This window comes from Uloborus diversus, chromosome 9, assembly GCF_026930045.1.
Source record: "Uloborus diversus isolate 005 chromosome 9, Udiv.v.3.1, whole genome shotgun sequence".
Lineage (NCBI taxonomy): Eukaryota > Metazoa > Arthropoda > Arachnida > Araneae > Uloboridae > Uloborus > Uloborus diversus.
Window position 1 is genome coordinate 122362994 of NC_072739.1, and position 18698 is coordinate 122381691.

The window sequence follows — 18698 nt, forward strand, 5'->3', positions numbered from 1 at the left end:
TAATCCACTCACCCCAGTGACCCGCTTACCTCAACCAACCTTATATAAAAATTATAATGTCATGAAACCAATCTTCCTTAGAAATATTCATTTTTTCGTTTCGGTACTTTTATTTTATAAATTTATTTTTTACTCAAAGACAGATGAGGCAACTTGCTTGCTTTAAATGGCCCAAAAAGCCTATAAGTTTTTTTTTCTATTGCAGCATCTGCATTTGGTTTCTCATCTTTTTTAATGGTTTGATGTAACACTTAGAAAACAGAAAATGCATTTAGGCTCAAATTTATTTGTTAATCAAATTTGTACATTTTGCAATAAATTTTCTAAACCGCCTATCAAAGTGATAATCTTCAGAATCTCCAGTTTGCCTAAACAAGTTTCTCACCAGGAGAAACTGCGAAATATTTTTGCAAATGCTGAGAAAAAAACATACTTGGAGTTATTAAAGCCTTACGCACTAAATTCCAACCTTCAATGGTAAATTGTTTTTTTTATTTAGTATATATGTCATATGTACATCATACATGCGTGTTGACGTAAGAAAAATAATCTTAAAATTGATTAAAAGGCGATTCAAACTTGAGTTAAAGAATCGGTCTAATTGAAAAATCACCATTAATGCATTCCAACTTACAAAGAAGTATCAGAGGTCTTCATATTGTGAAGAAAAAAAGAAAGCAATTATAATCTTTTTGAAAATTTGCCATACATACATGCATATATACATTTCAATATTCATATAAAAGTGTTTTAAACAAACCGAAAGAAGTCCTGGACTACTTTTTATTAAACAATACCATCAATACATTAAACTCCAAGTAATAATGCTACTCCCAAACATAAAAGGAAAACCGCGCACACTAGTGTCCATTGTTTGTTTGTTTGTTTGTTTGTTTTTTCACTCAAAAAGAAAGAAACAAAATGAAATAAAAAAAAAAACCTAAAAGACATTTAATTAAAACAGATGTTTTTTGTAAAAAGAAGAACATTTGTGCCCTTATTAACCAATTAGTAATTCCTGGTCTTGTTTCGGCTGGAATGTATTTATTCGAAGAAAAAAAAGACTCTGTCTTAAATGCAAAATACAGGAAAAAAATGCTTTCGATTTAATTGCAAATGTTCATAATTAGGAAAGAATTTCAAGATAATTCTACTATCTTACGTGAAATAAAGTGAAGGTTAAAGGCAAAAAAAAGTTTTTTTTCAGAGCGAAAATTTAAAGATTTTAGATTTGTACCAAAGTTTGCTATCTTCTAAATGTGAAAAAAAATCGTAGAGTAAAAGGCATTTATTAGCAAAATAGTACACTTTTTTTCGTAATCCTAAACATTCAGAAAAATAAGCTTAAAAAAATTAATTTAAAGCTTCAATCTGAAAAATCATGTAAAATGTTCACTTTCATAAACGACAATGAGGGCGGTAAGGCAAAGTTGTCTGTCGACAAAATGGTTTTGAAAAGCTCTTAGAATCGCTAAAAATTCCTTTAACTTCAGAAACTTATTCTAACTTTTGCATGTTCATGCAACTAAATTAAATTGCCAAAATTTACTGGACAAAGGTAAAAGCTTATGCATACAAAGTAGAGCTGCCAAATTTAATCCATTATTTTTAAGCATAACAAATCTGTAAATAATAACGAATTTGTAAGTAGTGATTCAGTTTTTTAGTTACCAACCATCCTTTTTCAACGTAATAGATTATTTTTTACAACTATTTTACAATTCGTGATTCCATTCAAATGTTTTTACTTCATCTCAATAGCTAAAACTAAAAATACCTGTATTTCTTGATGTTCGTAATTCGATATTTGGATGAAAAAAGTTGTACACCACGAAGCTTTATATCTAGTAAAAAGTTTTGTTTAAGAATGAAACATCTTATATTTTTTACGTTAATTTAAATGCATATCAGTTACATTATATTTTATCATACATTTCTAAAAAAATAAAGTAAAAGTGTATTATAATTTTTGATTTTATATTATGGGTTATAATTGAGACTATTTCAAACCGCTATTTAATACCGCTATTTAATATAATTTACACCAAAATAATTCATATATACTTTTTCCAAGATATTGAATGTTATATTAGTGTTATGACTAACATAAATTGACCTTAACTAATGTACGCATTCAATGAATACATAAGTAAAAATAATAATAAAGCTCAAATTTTATAACTGAACAGAGTATCAGTAAAAAAAAAGTAGAAAAAAGGAATCATAAATTATTTAAGCTTAAGAAATAAAGATTTACATACGTACATAAGTAAAATTTCTTTATCATGCATGTTCAATGCATGCCCGTTCGTTTAATTTGACTTTTGAAGTGAAACAGAGAAAGATCGTATATTAAAAAAAATACTTAATTTACAACTATTTATAATGCTTATTGCTAGTAAAAAAGTGTTTCAAGTTACTACACTTCTTGACAAGCAAATAAAGCTCTAGATTAGCTGTCGGTTGTTGCCAACGGGCAACCTTTTCACTGAAAATGAATAATTGGCTATAAATAATCAAGTGGTAGTCGCCAGAAGTGGCGACAATATGTTTCTCAATTTGTTAAAAATCATTTCGTATATCGTGCTACAACAATTCCATGCTTCCAATCCTTGACAACCTTGACAACGTAATTCAAAGCAAATTCCTTTTTTTTTTTTTTTTGTTTGCGCTAAATATATGTATGTAGTTCAAAAAAGCTACCAAAAGTCCGTTGCGACCAGTTTTTGCGACTCCGGTAGCTAGTGGCTATTATTCAGATTTCCAATTTGATAGAGTTTTCCTAGAAAAAAAGCTAAAATATTACAAAAATTGAATATTAACTCTTACTTAAATTTTTGCAGTTCTTGCATGAAGAATATAAATAAAACAGAAAATAGATTTCATTTCCTGAAGTTGATCTCTATATTGGTGAGCATTTGAGCTCCAGTTAGTTGAATGTTGGTTAGAGAATTAATACTTTTCGAAGACTCGATCCGGCATTGGGACATAAAAAGCTGTAGAACTTGGTTGTTGTCGACTACTAGCCAGCGCAAACTCTCAGCGCTTAACTGGAAGATTTGACGAAAAAGAAAGGAGAAAAAGAATGGATTTTTTTCTTTCAGTCAAAGGTTCGATTTTCAGTTCCTAAAATAAATAGAAAGGAAAAACAAACAATAATAATACTTAAATGAATAAATAAATGAAATAAATACATTAAAAAAACTTAAAGCCAGAAATACTTCGATTTTTCCAGCATTTAATTTAGAATTATTATTACTATTTTACATCACAAATTTCCAAAACAAGCTTTGGTAACGTGTGACGTCACAAATCCACAATGAATATTTTTATAAAAATTCAACACTTAAGCTTCATGACTCAACAATGTCAAATTGAAAAATAAAAAAAGTACAGAAAAATGAATTCTTACTTAAATGGTTTTTAGTTTTAGAAACAAAGTTTTACTTGATGGATAATTAAATTTTCTTTATAAAACTTGATCGGTGCATGACCATTTAATAAATTTACTTTTTAAACTGATACAGAGAACATCGAACATTAAAAAAAAAAAATTTTTACAAACATTTACATTGCCGCTTCTTTGCCAGTTAACGCATCAAAATAGCATAAAACTGCTAATTCTGTTGAGATCATCAAAGATGTATTGCCTTACAATGAACCCCTAGCCATAGCAACCTGTATGGAAATGATCACACAGTCAGGCTCGCCAAAACAGGTATTACTGTGATTCATTGTGCAAAAGGAGAAATTACTTTTTCATATTGCGAAGAATTGTTTTAAACAAATTATGACATCAATGTACCAGAATAAACTCTTCTAATATATTTACCAAATACAGAAACACAGTGAAATCTCATTACAACGAATTTTAAGGAACCGCAAGTTTTATATATTTAAATGGGAATTTTTGTTGTAAGAGAATTTAAGCAATGTAGTGTAAATTAAATTTAGACTAAACTTTTATTTCGTTGTATTCTTTGTGACGGGATTTTCTGTAATTGTCTCCAGCAAAATATACCTGACCTATTAGATGGGATGCAATGGATGCTTTTCGCTTTTTTATCCTGCATGATTGCCTTGCTGCCCATCTCCAATGTCTTGGCATTCTCCCCGAGGCTACCTGCCCTCTGTGACAACAAAAAATGAACGAATGGATAAACACTATCTGTTAACCTGTTTGTCTTCCCGTGTGCAATATTGTTCATGAAATACACTACTGATTTTACTGTGGAAAACAAGTTTGAAACGCTGTAATTCTGAAAAAGTGTTCTAGCTGCATGAATGTGCATCAAAATGTGTTTTGAATGTGCCTCTTAAAAAAGAAACTGCACTGCAATGTGCTCCAAAATGAACAAATTGAGTGTACATTTAAGAGAAGATTGTCGAAAATTTGTCAAACTTTTGAAATCATCGCTTTCTTTGGTACGAATATAATTTCAACAATTTTCTTTAACTACCAGTCAAAGGAATCTCTCAATATGACACTACTAGAAATTTTATTGCAATTAATAACTGTTAGTTGATATCACAAATGACGGCAAAACGGATGGGATTCCCTCATTGAAGACCGTCCATTGTCCGACGGCTGTTGACAGTCAACTGCCACATGAGATTGCTGTATAATATACTGTTAAATTAAAGAAATATCTCAAAAGGTGTGCGATAACGTGTTCTAAAAGAAGAGACTTGTGCCAGAGTTCAATAAATGTTCTCAAATGTGTTTCCAAAAAATATTAAAAAACGGTGCTTAGTAAAATAAGTGTTTGGTAACTCAATGTTAAGTAGTCTAACTACGCTAAAGTGTTAAGTAGCCTCAGAAGTCACTTAAAAAATGTTTCAAAAAGTGGGCTTTAAAGTGATTTAAACAGGGAAACAAGGGTCGGTGTTCAAAGCGTATTCAAAAAGTGTCTGAAGACTTCCAAAGTAGCTGATCCCTACCATATTTCACTGTTAGTTGATACCATTTACCATTGAAACCTAGAATAAACGAATTTTTCAGCGCACACAATCAATGGCAGTCAATAACTACTTCAAGTCAACAAAATATATTCCTTTCGGTTTTACACTTAACATGAAACCTTATTTTCTATTCTAAACAAGAGTAAAATCTTTTCAGATAATTATTTACTCACCCTTGAAGAATAACCACATCGTCAACACCATTGACTAAGTAATGACACGTCTCTTGATTTCAATTTATTTTCGGCTGTTCCCGAAGAGGATTTGAAACCGAGTCGCATTCTGCTCACGTTTCAACATTAATCTAACGCCATTAATGTAAACGTTTCAGAATTTAAAGTCAGAATTTATTATCCAGCTCTTAGCGGCTTTGAAATATTTGTACGTTGTACCGCAAGCGGTTATTATGTCCAAATTAATTAGGTAATGGTGAAATAATTCAAAAATTGCATTTTACTTTCATTATGTAATGGAAAGACTGGATTTTGCATTGCAGCTTTCAAAATATTGGTTTTGTTGTATAGTTTACACATTTTCGAAAATTAGACTCGGAAAGAAAAATTTTAAATTTCCGGAAGTCAATCTGTTACTAATACTTTTATTTATAAGAGAGATAGATGAAAGGACCCTCTATGACCTCAACACATTTTTACATGCCACAATTTTACTGGATCTTGCTGCGGGTTTTGTGAAATTACGTTTAAATGTAAATTTTATCTCATCTTTCCCTTACAGGGCTCCTTTTTCGCCCAAGCCCTATTGCTGTTGTACTCCCCCCCCCCCCTAGTTTCCACTATGTGGGGGCTACTGGGCCACAAAAATTTATTGTGACAGGCCCATAAACCATTAATTACGCAGCTGATGGAAAAGCTGCAATTTGCTGCAAGGATCAAGTATTTGCCGATGTATGCTTAGTTTTTGGATTTGTACAATTAATAATCTCTACATAGAATTGAAGTCTCCAAAAGCGTCTGTGTGTTTGAACGCTCGAAACTCGAGAAATAACCGGTCACTTTCGCTGAAATTTTCAGTTTGTTCCTTTAAGTCCTGAAAAGGTTTGCAGACCAGTTCGAAAAAAAAAATAATGAATAGTTCTTTCTTTTTTTATTCCAATTTTCACATAAATTCCCCAATATGGGGGTGAAAAATTACTTGCACATATTAATATTATATATCTCCGGAAAGAATAGAATTTCCCGCGCTCTACGCAATTTGTTTCAACGCGACCTACTTACGACGGGAGTTATTTGCTTTTTTAGCTCGAATTTGTTTAGGCTTAGCTGAAATTTTGGCACTACTTTCTTCATTAAATATATCAATAAAAAGTGAAGGAATTGTCCCAGTTTTCTTTTCGACACCATTAGAAAGAGCTGCTTTTTGTACTCCAGATCTAACTCGACGTATGGTCGAAAGTTTAACCCTCTATCTCCATTAGAAAAAAAAAAAGTTACAAGCGAATTAAATGAAGTTCAAAATTCAAGTTTTTTACCATTTTATTTTGTAATTCCACGGTAACGCTTTTTGATTCCATTGTTTATTTCCATCTTTCTCATTTTTAATTCTTAAACTTATTTTATTTTGTGTTTCCATGGTTACGCTTTTTAAATCCATCTTTCTCATTTTATTTTAATTTCTTAAAAGTATTTTAATATCTGTCGTCATTGTTTGGAAGGGAACTTTCGCATGCTGGTTTTTTTTCTTTCATTTAAGTCAGGTTATTGAATATACATCAGTTGATACAATGGTTAATTTCAAGGAAGACCAGGCAAAGCCGGGCAACGCAGCTAGTTCGTTATAATATGATTCACTAAACCGTTAGAGAAAGGTTTTTTTTTTTTTTTTAAATAGCATTTGAAATTTTCAGATGCTGAGCAAAGACATAAAAAAAAGAAAAGTTTTATAAGCCTACATGATTTTGTCGCTGAAAATTTTAAGCCTTCCTTGAACTTAGGTGCAAAAACGATATAATTAATACAGTTTCAAATCCATGCAACAGGAATCTTTAATTTTACATTAGGGAAGCAGGGGGTGATACGGTAAATGACCCTAAGACTCAGTTATCTAACTTTTAGGGCTCGCTTATGTGGTTATAAGTTAGATTACTTTAAAAGTGCAGACAAGTTTCAACAGCCAACATAAGTAAAGGAATGTGGGGATTAAAGTGAAATGAATAAGATATCTTAATTTTCTTTTAAATAAAAAAATGAAGACTTGAAATGAGTTAATGATTAGCGCAACGAAGTAGCAATAGTAAAGAATGAAACATTAAGCAGAAATTAGCAAACTGATCCTAGACACATGTTTCGAGAAATCAAAGAACCCCTTTTTCAAAGCAACGAAGTGTGAGGTTTATGATAAAAAGTCATCTGAGATGACCAGCTAGAGTGCTTAATTTAAATAAGTATAGAGTGCAGTAACATATTTGGTAAGAAACAAAACTTTCACGCTAAAATTCAATAACATCCATAAAATCAACCTGGAATCTTCTCGGATAATTTTAAAAAACTTCCCCAATAAAAAGTCAGGCTTGTTTCTGGACTAAATTGGGAACTAACCAAGGAAACTTAGATACGTTTATAGTAATATCTTGGCCTCCTCCTGATGTGCCAGAAAGTCTCCTAGAGCGTTTTAGCAAATGAGACTGAAGTTATGGCTGAATTTGCAAACAAATGATAAACAGCTTATTTGATTTTATTCTTTCAAAGCTAAACTGATCAGATACTGCTTTTGAGCTTCGTTTTGGGCTTTGAGAAGGTCATAGTTGAACTAAAAACGAAAACCAAATGAAGAAGTTGAGCAGATTTTCACACTAGGAGCTAAAGAAATAATGGAAAAACTTCAGTCATGCATATGCATGAGTCATGAACCTTTTTGCAAAAATAATTGTTTTTCTCAAGAAAGTGGTATAAACCAGTGAAATCCAATACCGTCGTTCCCTAGAAATAATCTGTATCTTGGAATTTTCCTTACAGTGTAAAAAAACAATAAGTGAAATGCTTTGCACTCATATATAGAGTAATTAATTGTAGTAATTAATTTGAAGAAAGAAAAGACACGAATTCCTGTCACGATGTTCTATCATCGATTGGTTGCAACGGAAAGCGAGAAGTTTTTTGGCGCCCAAATTCAGATGATTTTAAACTTTCTCCGTTGTTATCTTTACACTTTGATGTATATAAAACTAAAGAGGTGTACAAGTAATACATTGTGGAATCATACGTAAAGAAAAAGCTAGCTTCCAACTTTACTTGTTCTTCGTTGACTCAAAAGTGTTTTCAAAAACCCATATTAGAAAAATACCTTCAAGAAGTTTTATCGATTTACCGGACGAAAAAAAGCAAATAAATTGCATCACTTTCACCGTGATGAAATTTCTTGCTATCCTTTTCAGGATCCAAGCCTAAAGCGAAACACAGAATATATTTTTAGAATGCAGTGGAAGTATTTCTTTGATTTCAAAGGAATCTTAGGAAGTCGGAAGTGGAACAACTTCTATAAATAAAACTTCATTTAAAGAGTTAACTGACTTCAAAGAATCAAGTAAAAATAATCTTCCTCTTCTTTTAATGCACTTTTCATTAAAAGTTTAAGCTTGGTCGGGTAGAAAAAAAATAGAATCTAAGGTCAGTTGGGGAGAAGAGAAACAAAATTTTAATGCTTAACTTTTGATCCTTCCCTTTGTTTTAGATAAATTAAGAAATGAACATTTTGTTAATTGTGTCTAAGACCAGGGCTGCGGAGTCGAAGGAAAAATGACCGACTCTGGCTCCGACTCTGAATCTTTTACCCAAAACCAGTTCGATTCTGACACCACAAGCACAGGCAGATTTGCGGACTTTGAGTGAAAATGTTTGACCCTGACTCTTGGAATTTTAAACTTTGGACTCCCGACTCCGACTCCTAATCTTTTACCCCAAAATCAGTCAGACTCCGACACTGAAAGCACTGGTAGAGTTGCGGTTTTTTAGGGAAACTGGTCGACTCCAACTCTTGGAAATTTGAACCTTGGACTATTAACTCCGATTCCGAATTTTTTACCCCAAAATTAGTACAACTTCGACACCGCAAGCACTGGTAAGGTTGCGGACTTTGAAGGATAATGACCGACTCCGACTCTTGGAATTTTAAACCTTGAACTATCGACTCCGACTCCGAATCTTTTACCCCAAAATCAGTCCAACTCCGACACCGCAATTGCAGAATAGCGGAATTTAGGGAAAAACGAGCAACTCCGATTCTTGGAATTTTAAACCTTGGACTCTTTTCTCAGACCCCGAATCTTTTACGTGAAAATCACTCCGGCACCACAAGCATTTGCAGAGTTGTGTGTTTTGAGGGAAAATGGCTTACTCCGACTCCGAATCTTAAAACTGTAAGCCTTGGACTCTTGACTCCTACTCCTTTATCGAAAAGACAGTCTGACTCCGACTTCTACTGCGGAGCCCTGTCCAAGAGTTACTCTCTGAGAGCACCTAGGTATAAAAACTTATAACTGCTTTATAACTTTATGTAACTTTATAACTGCTTGTTAGCTAAGGAAATCACATGTTTCTTTTTATCCTAGGTAATTGTTAGATAAATTTAATTATTATACACAAGCAGTTTATAAGCTTCAAACGTTCTACACCAACAATGCTCAATCTGCAGCCCGTAGGAAAAAATGCCCCCCTTCCCCCCCCCCCCGATTCCTTCAAATGTTGTCTGGCATCATCTTAAAATATAAAATCATTCAAAAATTTAATCATCCGCCATATTATTGAAAATATCATACAAAAGTGTGATTTACATTAAAATTCAATTTTAAAAACTTGGAGTACGTCAAATATGGGGTACATGGAATCACCTAAATTACACGTATAAAATAGCAAGGAAAGTGACATTCCTAAGTAAATATTCTTAGTAAACTTCCATAGGAAAAGTTAAAGTAGTTGAAACGAGTTACTTTTGTCGCTCCTTTTTGTAGTACCATTTTAAATCTATTGAAGAGAAAAATGTCACAGCAAACTTTTTTTGACACTGTTATCTTCAAAACATGATAAGATAGAACTACACAGTTGTTTGGAAACACACGGCATTCTCAAAATCTCTTCTAGTTCGCCAAGGATAATAGTGGACTCGAGTAAAATTTTCTGAAGACAGTGAAACTTTTGGAAGCTCGTCACCCCTCTCCCTACCCCCCCCCCCCCCCAAAAAAAAAGAACTCTTCAAATTTGCATACAAAAATCATTGGTAAAAATCTTTTTTTTAATATATATAATTTTTATGTTTAGAACGTGTTGTCAGCCCAAAATTTTCGGAAACGGCAACCCAAAACCTTCGGAAATTTCGGGTCACAAACACCCTTGGCGTTGACTCACCATAGGTATAATTTTAAAAATTACCACATTTGTGGTATGTGAGATTGTTTCTATTCTCCAGCTGACTCAACCATGTCTAACCAACACCTTCATAATACTAAATGCCTATCGCATTTGCCTTAAAATGTAAACTTCAGCGCTACCTAGCGGCTACACTTTGATCTTAGCCAATCCAACTGTGGCGTTCCTATAGCACTAGATTCAAACGTTCATATCGTGAATATATCCATGTATGGTAATAATTCTTAAAACAGCACTACCCAGCGGCTATTCAACGAAAGCGTTGCAATGGCGAGGATCTAAGCAATTAAAATTAAATTATAAAAATATGGTTTATTTCTAACTTTACATTTAGACATCAACCTATTGTTAATTTCTTCGTTTTAATTTTTAATGTATCCAATAGACGGAAGTGATCTCCGTAAAAACATTGACTGGTCATCGTTCCAACGCTTCAAGTTTATTTTTGCTCTACGTTAAAGCAAGAAAGCGATAGCATTTAGCGGGCATTAGTCTTGCAAAAATAATTTTATTTCACACTAAAATCACCTGTATGTTATTTGGCGGGTATATAACCGAGTCACAAAAATATTGCTTTCACGTTTCACATTACTATCTTAAGCAGCGCTAAAAATATTATTTACTAGAAACAATGCTAAGTAAATATACCTGAAGTATGCGTTACATAAAGACAACTTTAGTTTAGAAACTCGTATGAATTAAAGTTATGAAGAACTAACATTGTGCAGTCGAGTCCCGTAAACACGAGCTGTCCATCCCACTAATTCCTGAAAACTTGACTACTCAGACAGAGTGAGCGCCCTCTTCCAAGAGAAAACCCTGTTGCTTACGCATACCCAATAACCAGCATTTTAAAAATCGCACATTTTTCGTTCACATTATGCCAAGGTTTTTTTTTTTTTTTTTTTTTTTTTGAATCTACTGTATTAGGTTCACCACTTAAATCCGTTAAACTGATCAACTTTAATTTTTATTAATATTATGATAAACGCATTATTTTACATAGAACAGAATAATTTTATTAATAACTTATACTACAAATCATATGAAATGTTTTGGAAGGTTTTGAAAAAGCATTTGAAAATTAGAAAAAAAGCTTCTACTATGGTAGACCAGGGCATATTTCGAGGATTTTTTTCAATGAATTTTCAAATTTTAATGTTTGAACCAAGAACATTTTAGACATTGCAGTTTTATGAAGCAGTTAATGAAGTCAAAATTTGTATATTCAGTTGTTGCTCAGCTTGTGTTTTTAAACGTTAACAATGTTTTTTAAGTCTAAGTCGGTTGCGTAAACTAGCCCCGAATACTGGGCAAGTTTACGCATCGAGTGGAGCACGTTCACGCATATTAATATGATACCAAATAGTAAGTGAAATAGATATTTAACCAAATTAAAAAAAAATTATTTATCTTAAAACACTTTAAAAATGAGAAAATCACAAATAATTGGTTAAAAATGTTTTATGGGCTAAACTAAAATCATTGGACTTACTTGTACTTAAAAACAGAAACTATTCAGTCATCTTCTTCAACACTGTTAATTTTTACTAGCAAAAATAAAGTATTTCTTTTCGTATACTTGTCATAGGACTGCGTTTTGACATCTCAGACGTTTTTCGCTTAAGAAAGTAACGTTTTTGATTTCTTAAGCAACAATTTTTTTCTTTCATTACCCTTTTAAATTATTATTTTTAATGAAATGTATGACGCCTCACGTGTGGGATAAAATTACTGTTGTCCGTGGAATGACCCAAAAAAAGCTGAAAATTATATAAGAAAAAGTTGCTTCAAGAAATAAAATTTAAAAAAATATATCAGCCTTTAACTTACCTTTCACAAGTTTAGTAGATAAACATATATAATCTCTCACTCACTATATTGTCAACAAAGGGATTCATTAGAATATCATGCTGAAAATCAATTAAGATTATAACTTTAATAAACAATACATGTAGATGTTATTTTGGACGACCATACTAATGATACGTATTGTATGCATTTATTGGACTAAAATTAGCATCACCGAAAATTACCTGTACCCAAAAGCCCACCTATAAGAGAAATCACTCTGAAATGAATTTTCCATTTGTGAAATAAATTGTCAACGAATTGTTTTGCAACAGATGTAAATAATTGGCAATAAAAGAACAACTTCCCCTTTAACATTCACTGTGTACAAGTTCGAACTTTCACTATTGTGTGAAATCGCAATTGTAGAAGCAGTGAAAATTAAACTGCCAGTATTCTCTCCACGTATTTATCTAAACTAGTATTGTTCCATATAGCCTAAACACAAATGTGTAGCTGCTTTTCATCAAACTAATCAGATTTGCTATAATTAGAGATCGCTTGAGTCTAAGCGCATTACAGAAGAAGTTGACTAATATGATGTTCGCTTTCATGAAGTCAAAGCAATCATAATGGTATAAAATAATTTTATGTCCTGGGGGATACAAAATAAGTAAAGGATGCTTTTTAAAGCTGTTTATGGGTTTAAACGTTTTTATATTACATTTTTCCGGACACATTTTTTTTTTCCAAAGTTTATTTAAGGGGGTCCGGGACACATTTTGAAAAAAATTTTATTATGTACTTTAGAGTTTTGAAATTTTTTGAACTGATTCATCATTTATTTAATAAGCAAAATCATAACATAAATATGAAAAAAAAATATTTTTTTATTTAAATTTAATTAGTTTTTTTTTCAAAAAAATGGGGTTGCTTTAAATTGCTATAACTCAAAATATTGTTGGTCAATTTTCAATTTTTTTTCAAAAAAGTATGCACAAATATCTAAGCTTTAATTTTTATTTGGCGATTTTAAAAATATTGATTCAATAAAAAATAAAAAATATTTGAAGAAAAATTTCGAAAAATTCAAAGATACTTTTTTTAAAAAAAAATCATAATTTTTGCAGTAAACGTTTTTTTCAAATTCGCCGAATAAAAATTAAAGTAAATTGCTTGAAAAAGATATGCTCCAAGTTTCATTACTTTATCTCTATCGGTTCCTGACTTATAAGAGTTTGAATGCAAGAAATCGGGAAAAATTGCATCATGGAGAAAAACGCGTTTAAAGTTTCAAAGTTATGTACACATTCGTTAGATGCATGCAACAAAAATAACTATAACTTTCGTTCTATTTAAGGTAGAAACAACATTCAAACGTCCTCTTAAGCAGAAAAAAACGGAGCAATTTTTCAAATTGTAAAAAAAATTTGCAAAATTTGAGGATTTTTGTGTCCCGGACCCCCTTAAGGATGTTAGAAAAATGCGCATTTAAGGTAAAATATGGATGTTTAGTTAAAGAGATTATTTATTTTTTACTTAAAGGTAGCATAGGAATAGTGGGGGTGAAGGAAACAATTTATTCACGAAAAAAATTCACTGAAATTTTGGTCTAAATTTCAATTTTGCTCATCCCCGAATGAATGTTGAGTTGTTTTTCAATCCGATTGCAAGTGCGTATGTACCTAAAAACGTATGGACTCCCGAAACGTCCATTTTGACGATCGATGAGTTCATTACCATGAGTTTTCTTGTGACGTCTGTATGTGTTTAGGTATTTAGTAAGTACTCGTATGTATACACTTATGTATGTATGTATGCACTCATGAATATATGTGCGAATGTATGTATGTATGTACGTGTCTCGCGTAACTCATATACAATATGCCGTAGAAAGTTGAAACTTGGTATGTAGACTCCTAATGGGGTTTAATTGTAATGCTTCTCTTTTGGTTGCATTCAGATGTTCCAAAAGGTTTCTTTTACACCTTTTTGGGGTAAAAATCAGAGTTTGGCAAAGGGTAATATACCGCCGAGCTTTTGGTCGCCAAATATTGTCGCCAACTTGGCGAAAAAATAATTTTTCGAATCTGTTTTCAATTTGGCATTATTGGCGATATTTAGAGAGTTAACCTCTCTAAAGGCAATTTTAACTCACGTTAAAATTGCCTTTATTGGGAAAAGTAATCTTTTTTGCTTTGATTCGCGACAAACTAGGGGTGAACATATTTAAAGTGCATCCTTGTTTACTCCAAGGCAATAATATTACTAAATTGGTGTAGATGAAAATCATGTGATGCACACATCAGCTCGTTTTTATTAAACGTCCATGCCCCCCGATAATTGATAGAAGTACGTTTTTGTTATTGTTATGGTTATTGCTTTATAATTATTTTCAGTACTTTTCCTATTTTTTTTTCTTTTTTTTTTTGATTACGTATATTCCCGACAATTTATAAACCTATGAGCGTTTTTTTTTAAAATATTTTAGTTGTATTTTTTACACACTCTTCTTTTTGAACTTGTTATGAAGCACTCTCTATTTCCATTAGGGAGGCATGTGATTTTTTTTTTTTTTCATAAAGAACTCATTTGCGTCTGAAATGTTCTTTCAAACATTTTGAGCGTCAATATTTTTACTGGAAAAAGTAATCAGGGTTTTGAGTTCAAGGAGAATTCTGGCTTTGGTTCTGAGGCTTTTCTTGACATTGCTTAATTTTCGAAGTAGTCCGTGCAAAGCCGGGTGACGCAGCTAGTTAATTCGTAAAATTAGTTGATACTGCTACTGCGGTTTATATGTATATATTTTTTCTTTTTTTGTGGGCCACAGATCACGCATGTTGTAAACATTTTGAAATTGTATCTCTCTTTCCTTAGTTCAAAATGTATGTACTCTAAAAATAACATAAAGATACTTCTGATTGAGTATATATAGAATGGAACAATAAAGTAAGGTAGACTGGGACACGTTTACTCAGTGCCCTTTTTCCAAAACGTGTTATAGCTGGAGAGCCAACAGTCATACCAGATTGATGCTGCTCTCTAGCAAATATTCTCACAAGTTTTTGAGCATCATTCGAGCTTTGGTTTAGCATGCGGGTAGGAAAATCTGTTTTCCACCAAGCTGAGTAAATTTTCTGTTGAACGTTTTGAAGCTTACTGTGAATAAATAATACTTAGTTAAGAACAAATAAGTATATAAAAATTAGCAGAATGTTATTCTTTTTTCAAGAATTGTATTTGTATGGACATAAAAGTTATTAAATTTTGTTGCTTGTTAAAAATAAATCCAAACTTGCCGAGGGGGCACGTTTACGCATTTTCATCGGGGCACCTTTACGCTCGTTCTTACTGTTCGTACTACTCTGTCGTACTTCTAAAAGGGCGCCGGATGCTTATTTTGCTCTGTACTGTTTCAAACCTTTAGTATTTTCAGGTTATTTAGTTCTGAAAATCATCATTCATGTTTAATTAAGTTACAGATTTGCATCTTATAGCTTACAATCATATAGTGTTGTCTTCATGCCTGTTCAGCTTTACATACTATTCAACCTGCAATACATTTTGTTTATTTTAAAGATGGTAAGGCATTACGTTCAAAACACTGACAGTACTGAGTTAGATGTCAAAATAATGAAAAGGCTTATCGATAATCCACGTTTTTCTCCCAGTCTGCTTTCCCATTGAGCCTAACCCAACTGAGACCATTTGAAAAAGTAGGAGCAATGCTCAAAAACCAGGAAAGGAAAAAAAAGAGGATGCTCACAATCCTAACTGATACTCCGATTAAAGAAGGCCTCATACAAGAGCAGTTAGGAGCTACAAAGAAAAAAAAACAAAAAAGGAGAAATTACTTTAAAATTTACAAGTTTCTATTAAAACAGAAATAGAAGGCATCAAAGAGAAAAAAAGTATGAAACCAAAACCTGCGACAAGGAAAAGGTTAGTACACACTGTAAAAAAGGAAATTAGTGTGTATTCTGTTTCCGAAGTAGAAAGTTGTGTTTGCATCTATTGCTTGAAACCACACAACCAATCGAAAAAAAGAACAGGACAGGGTTCAATGTCTTAGATGTCAAAACGAAATCCCATGACAAGTCTGCGAAAAAAAAAAGTTGATTTTTGTTAGTAAAATCAAACAGTGATGAAGAAGCTGACTAAATAATTTCTGATTATGATTAGCAGTAAGCCCTATAATTTCAGTTTAGCCTATGAAATGTTCTTTAATTAAGTATTTCTGATTTTCTTATTTTTAAAGTGTTTTAAGAGAAATAAAACATTTAAATTTGGTTAAACATCTATTTCACTTACTCCTTGGCATCATTTTTACTATTCGTAAACGTGCCCCACTCGATGCGTAAACTTGTCCCGTGTTTGGGGCAAGTTTACGCAACCGACTTAGACTCAAAAAACACTTTTTTACGGTTAAAAACACAAGCTGAGCAACAATTGAATATACAAATTTTTACTTAATTAACTGCTTCATAAAAACGCAAATTTCTTAGGCTAAAACATAAAAATTAGAAAATTCATAAAAAAAAATCTGCGTAAAGGCGCCCCTTTCTATCCCATCTTACTTCATTTCTTTCAAAGAGTATATAGTTAGATCAATTGTGTGTTTTGATGCATTTTCCTGGGCAGTACATTTCAAGTTTAGAATAAAGTTGCTTTTATTTTTGAAGTAAATTTGTATTTGGTTCTGTTTTAAGACTTTGTTGCTTTTATGTATGTGTAAGTCAAATTTGTATATCTGTTCAACAATAAATTTTTGAACAGCAATTTGCTTTCTCGTGAATAAACTAAAGTTTAAATGCATCAGTTATTCTTCATTTCAATTTTATTGTTTTACTGCTCTATTTTAGCACAACACAAATCGACAAAACAATTTGTGCTTGTTACCTGGAATTTCAAACTGATTTTACTACTTTATGGATGTTCGTTCTAAGTATGAAAGCAGTAATTTTCGGTCTCGTGTCTTTTTGTGACATTTAATTTAATTAAGTCATAATTTTCTCCATAACAAAGCTATTTTAACAGATTGCATTAAGCCGTTATATAACCTGGTTTTTACATCTTATGAAAAAAACGAAAAACATTTCGACTACAAGGTAGTTAAACATCTTTATTTATTTCCCCTAATGCGGTGAGTATCTCTCATAAACGAGACTGAGAAAAAGTAGCTATCATTTTAGTTAACTTTAGGGCAAAGTGAAATAGTTACGGTAGCTTACCTTTTTCAAAATGAGCAAATTGGAAATTAGTTAGGAAATCTTCAGTAAAGAAAGAACAATGTATTTTATAATAAAACGTGCCTGGAAACATTTTTTTTTTTTTTTGTTTTTTTTTTTGTTTTTTTTTTGGCAATACATTTCTACTTTCCAAAAATTGAAATAGAAACGACAGTAGAAATATTTACTCATTTTCATCATATTACAAACTGAGAAATAAATTATTTTTCTAATGAAATAGTTTCTATTTGATTATTAAAAATATTTTTCCTCAAATTAATGAGAAAAATAAAGGAATAAATGAAAATGAAACACTAAAGGAAACATTAATGAGTGAATAAATTAGTGAATGAAGAAGAAAATTAGAGAATAAATAAATGAATATGTAAGTTCTTAAATGGAAGAATGTAAATGTATTAATTGATAAATGAATATGTAAGTGGTTTATTAATTAAATGAATTAAAATATTTTATTTCGCCCAAACCGCTTTGCTCCGCATGCACTTGACGGAATTGTACTACACAAAATTTAAAATAAAAACAGGCTTAATATTAATTTTAAAAAAGCTGCATCAAATATTGGTAAGTCCTAATTAATATTTAAAACATAAACTGTATCGTTTATCATAAAAAATGTTATTTTTGACTTACAACAAAATATTGCAATATGAAAACATCAATTCTTGAAAGCTACACGTGTTATATCCTCTGACTGTCAGAAATAAATATTTCCTGACTTCATGTGCTACCACATAGGCAAAATATTACCAGATTTTAAATGTACTTGTGAGATTAAAGAGCAAGTTAAAAGAAGGGAGGTACCAGGGTAGGTAAAAGGCTTGAATGAAAACATTACTGTTGGAATCTGCAAAGACGGTTTGAAGAAAGTTTTAAGAGCAAATTAAAAGAAGGAAGGTACCAGGGTAGGTGGAAGTCTTGAACGAAAACATTACTGTTGGAATCTGAAAAGACATTCTGAAGAAGGTTCTTTTTAAAAAAGCTAAGCTAAAAAAATAAGCTTACTGAATGTAAAATTATTTTTTCAAAGTAAATTATTGTAATTATGCTTTTTTAGACCTCTTACATAAGATATTAGAAGGAGTTCTTAAAATGATGCTCATATATGAGCCTATTTTAGTACGCTAACGTAAAAAAAAAACTGCCATAATTTACAAACAAGACCAGATAGGAAAAAAAAACTCAGGCCATATATTGTTCGAGCTTGTAAAGTAATTATGAAATCAATTCACTAAAATACTGAAACCAAAATAAGTGTTGCATTGCATTGTCTACACGACGTGCTTACGAGGGCTGTTCTTGGTTAATTTTCATTTCTTTT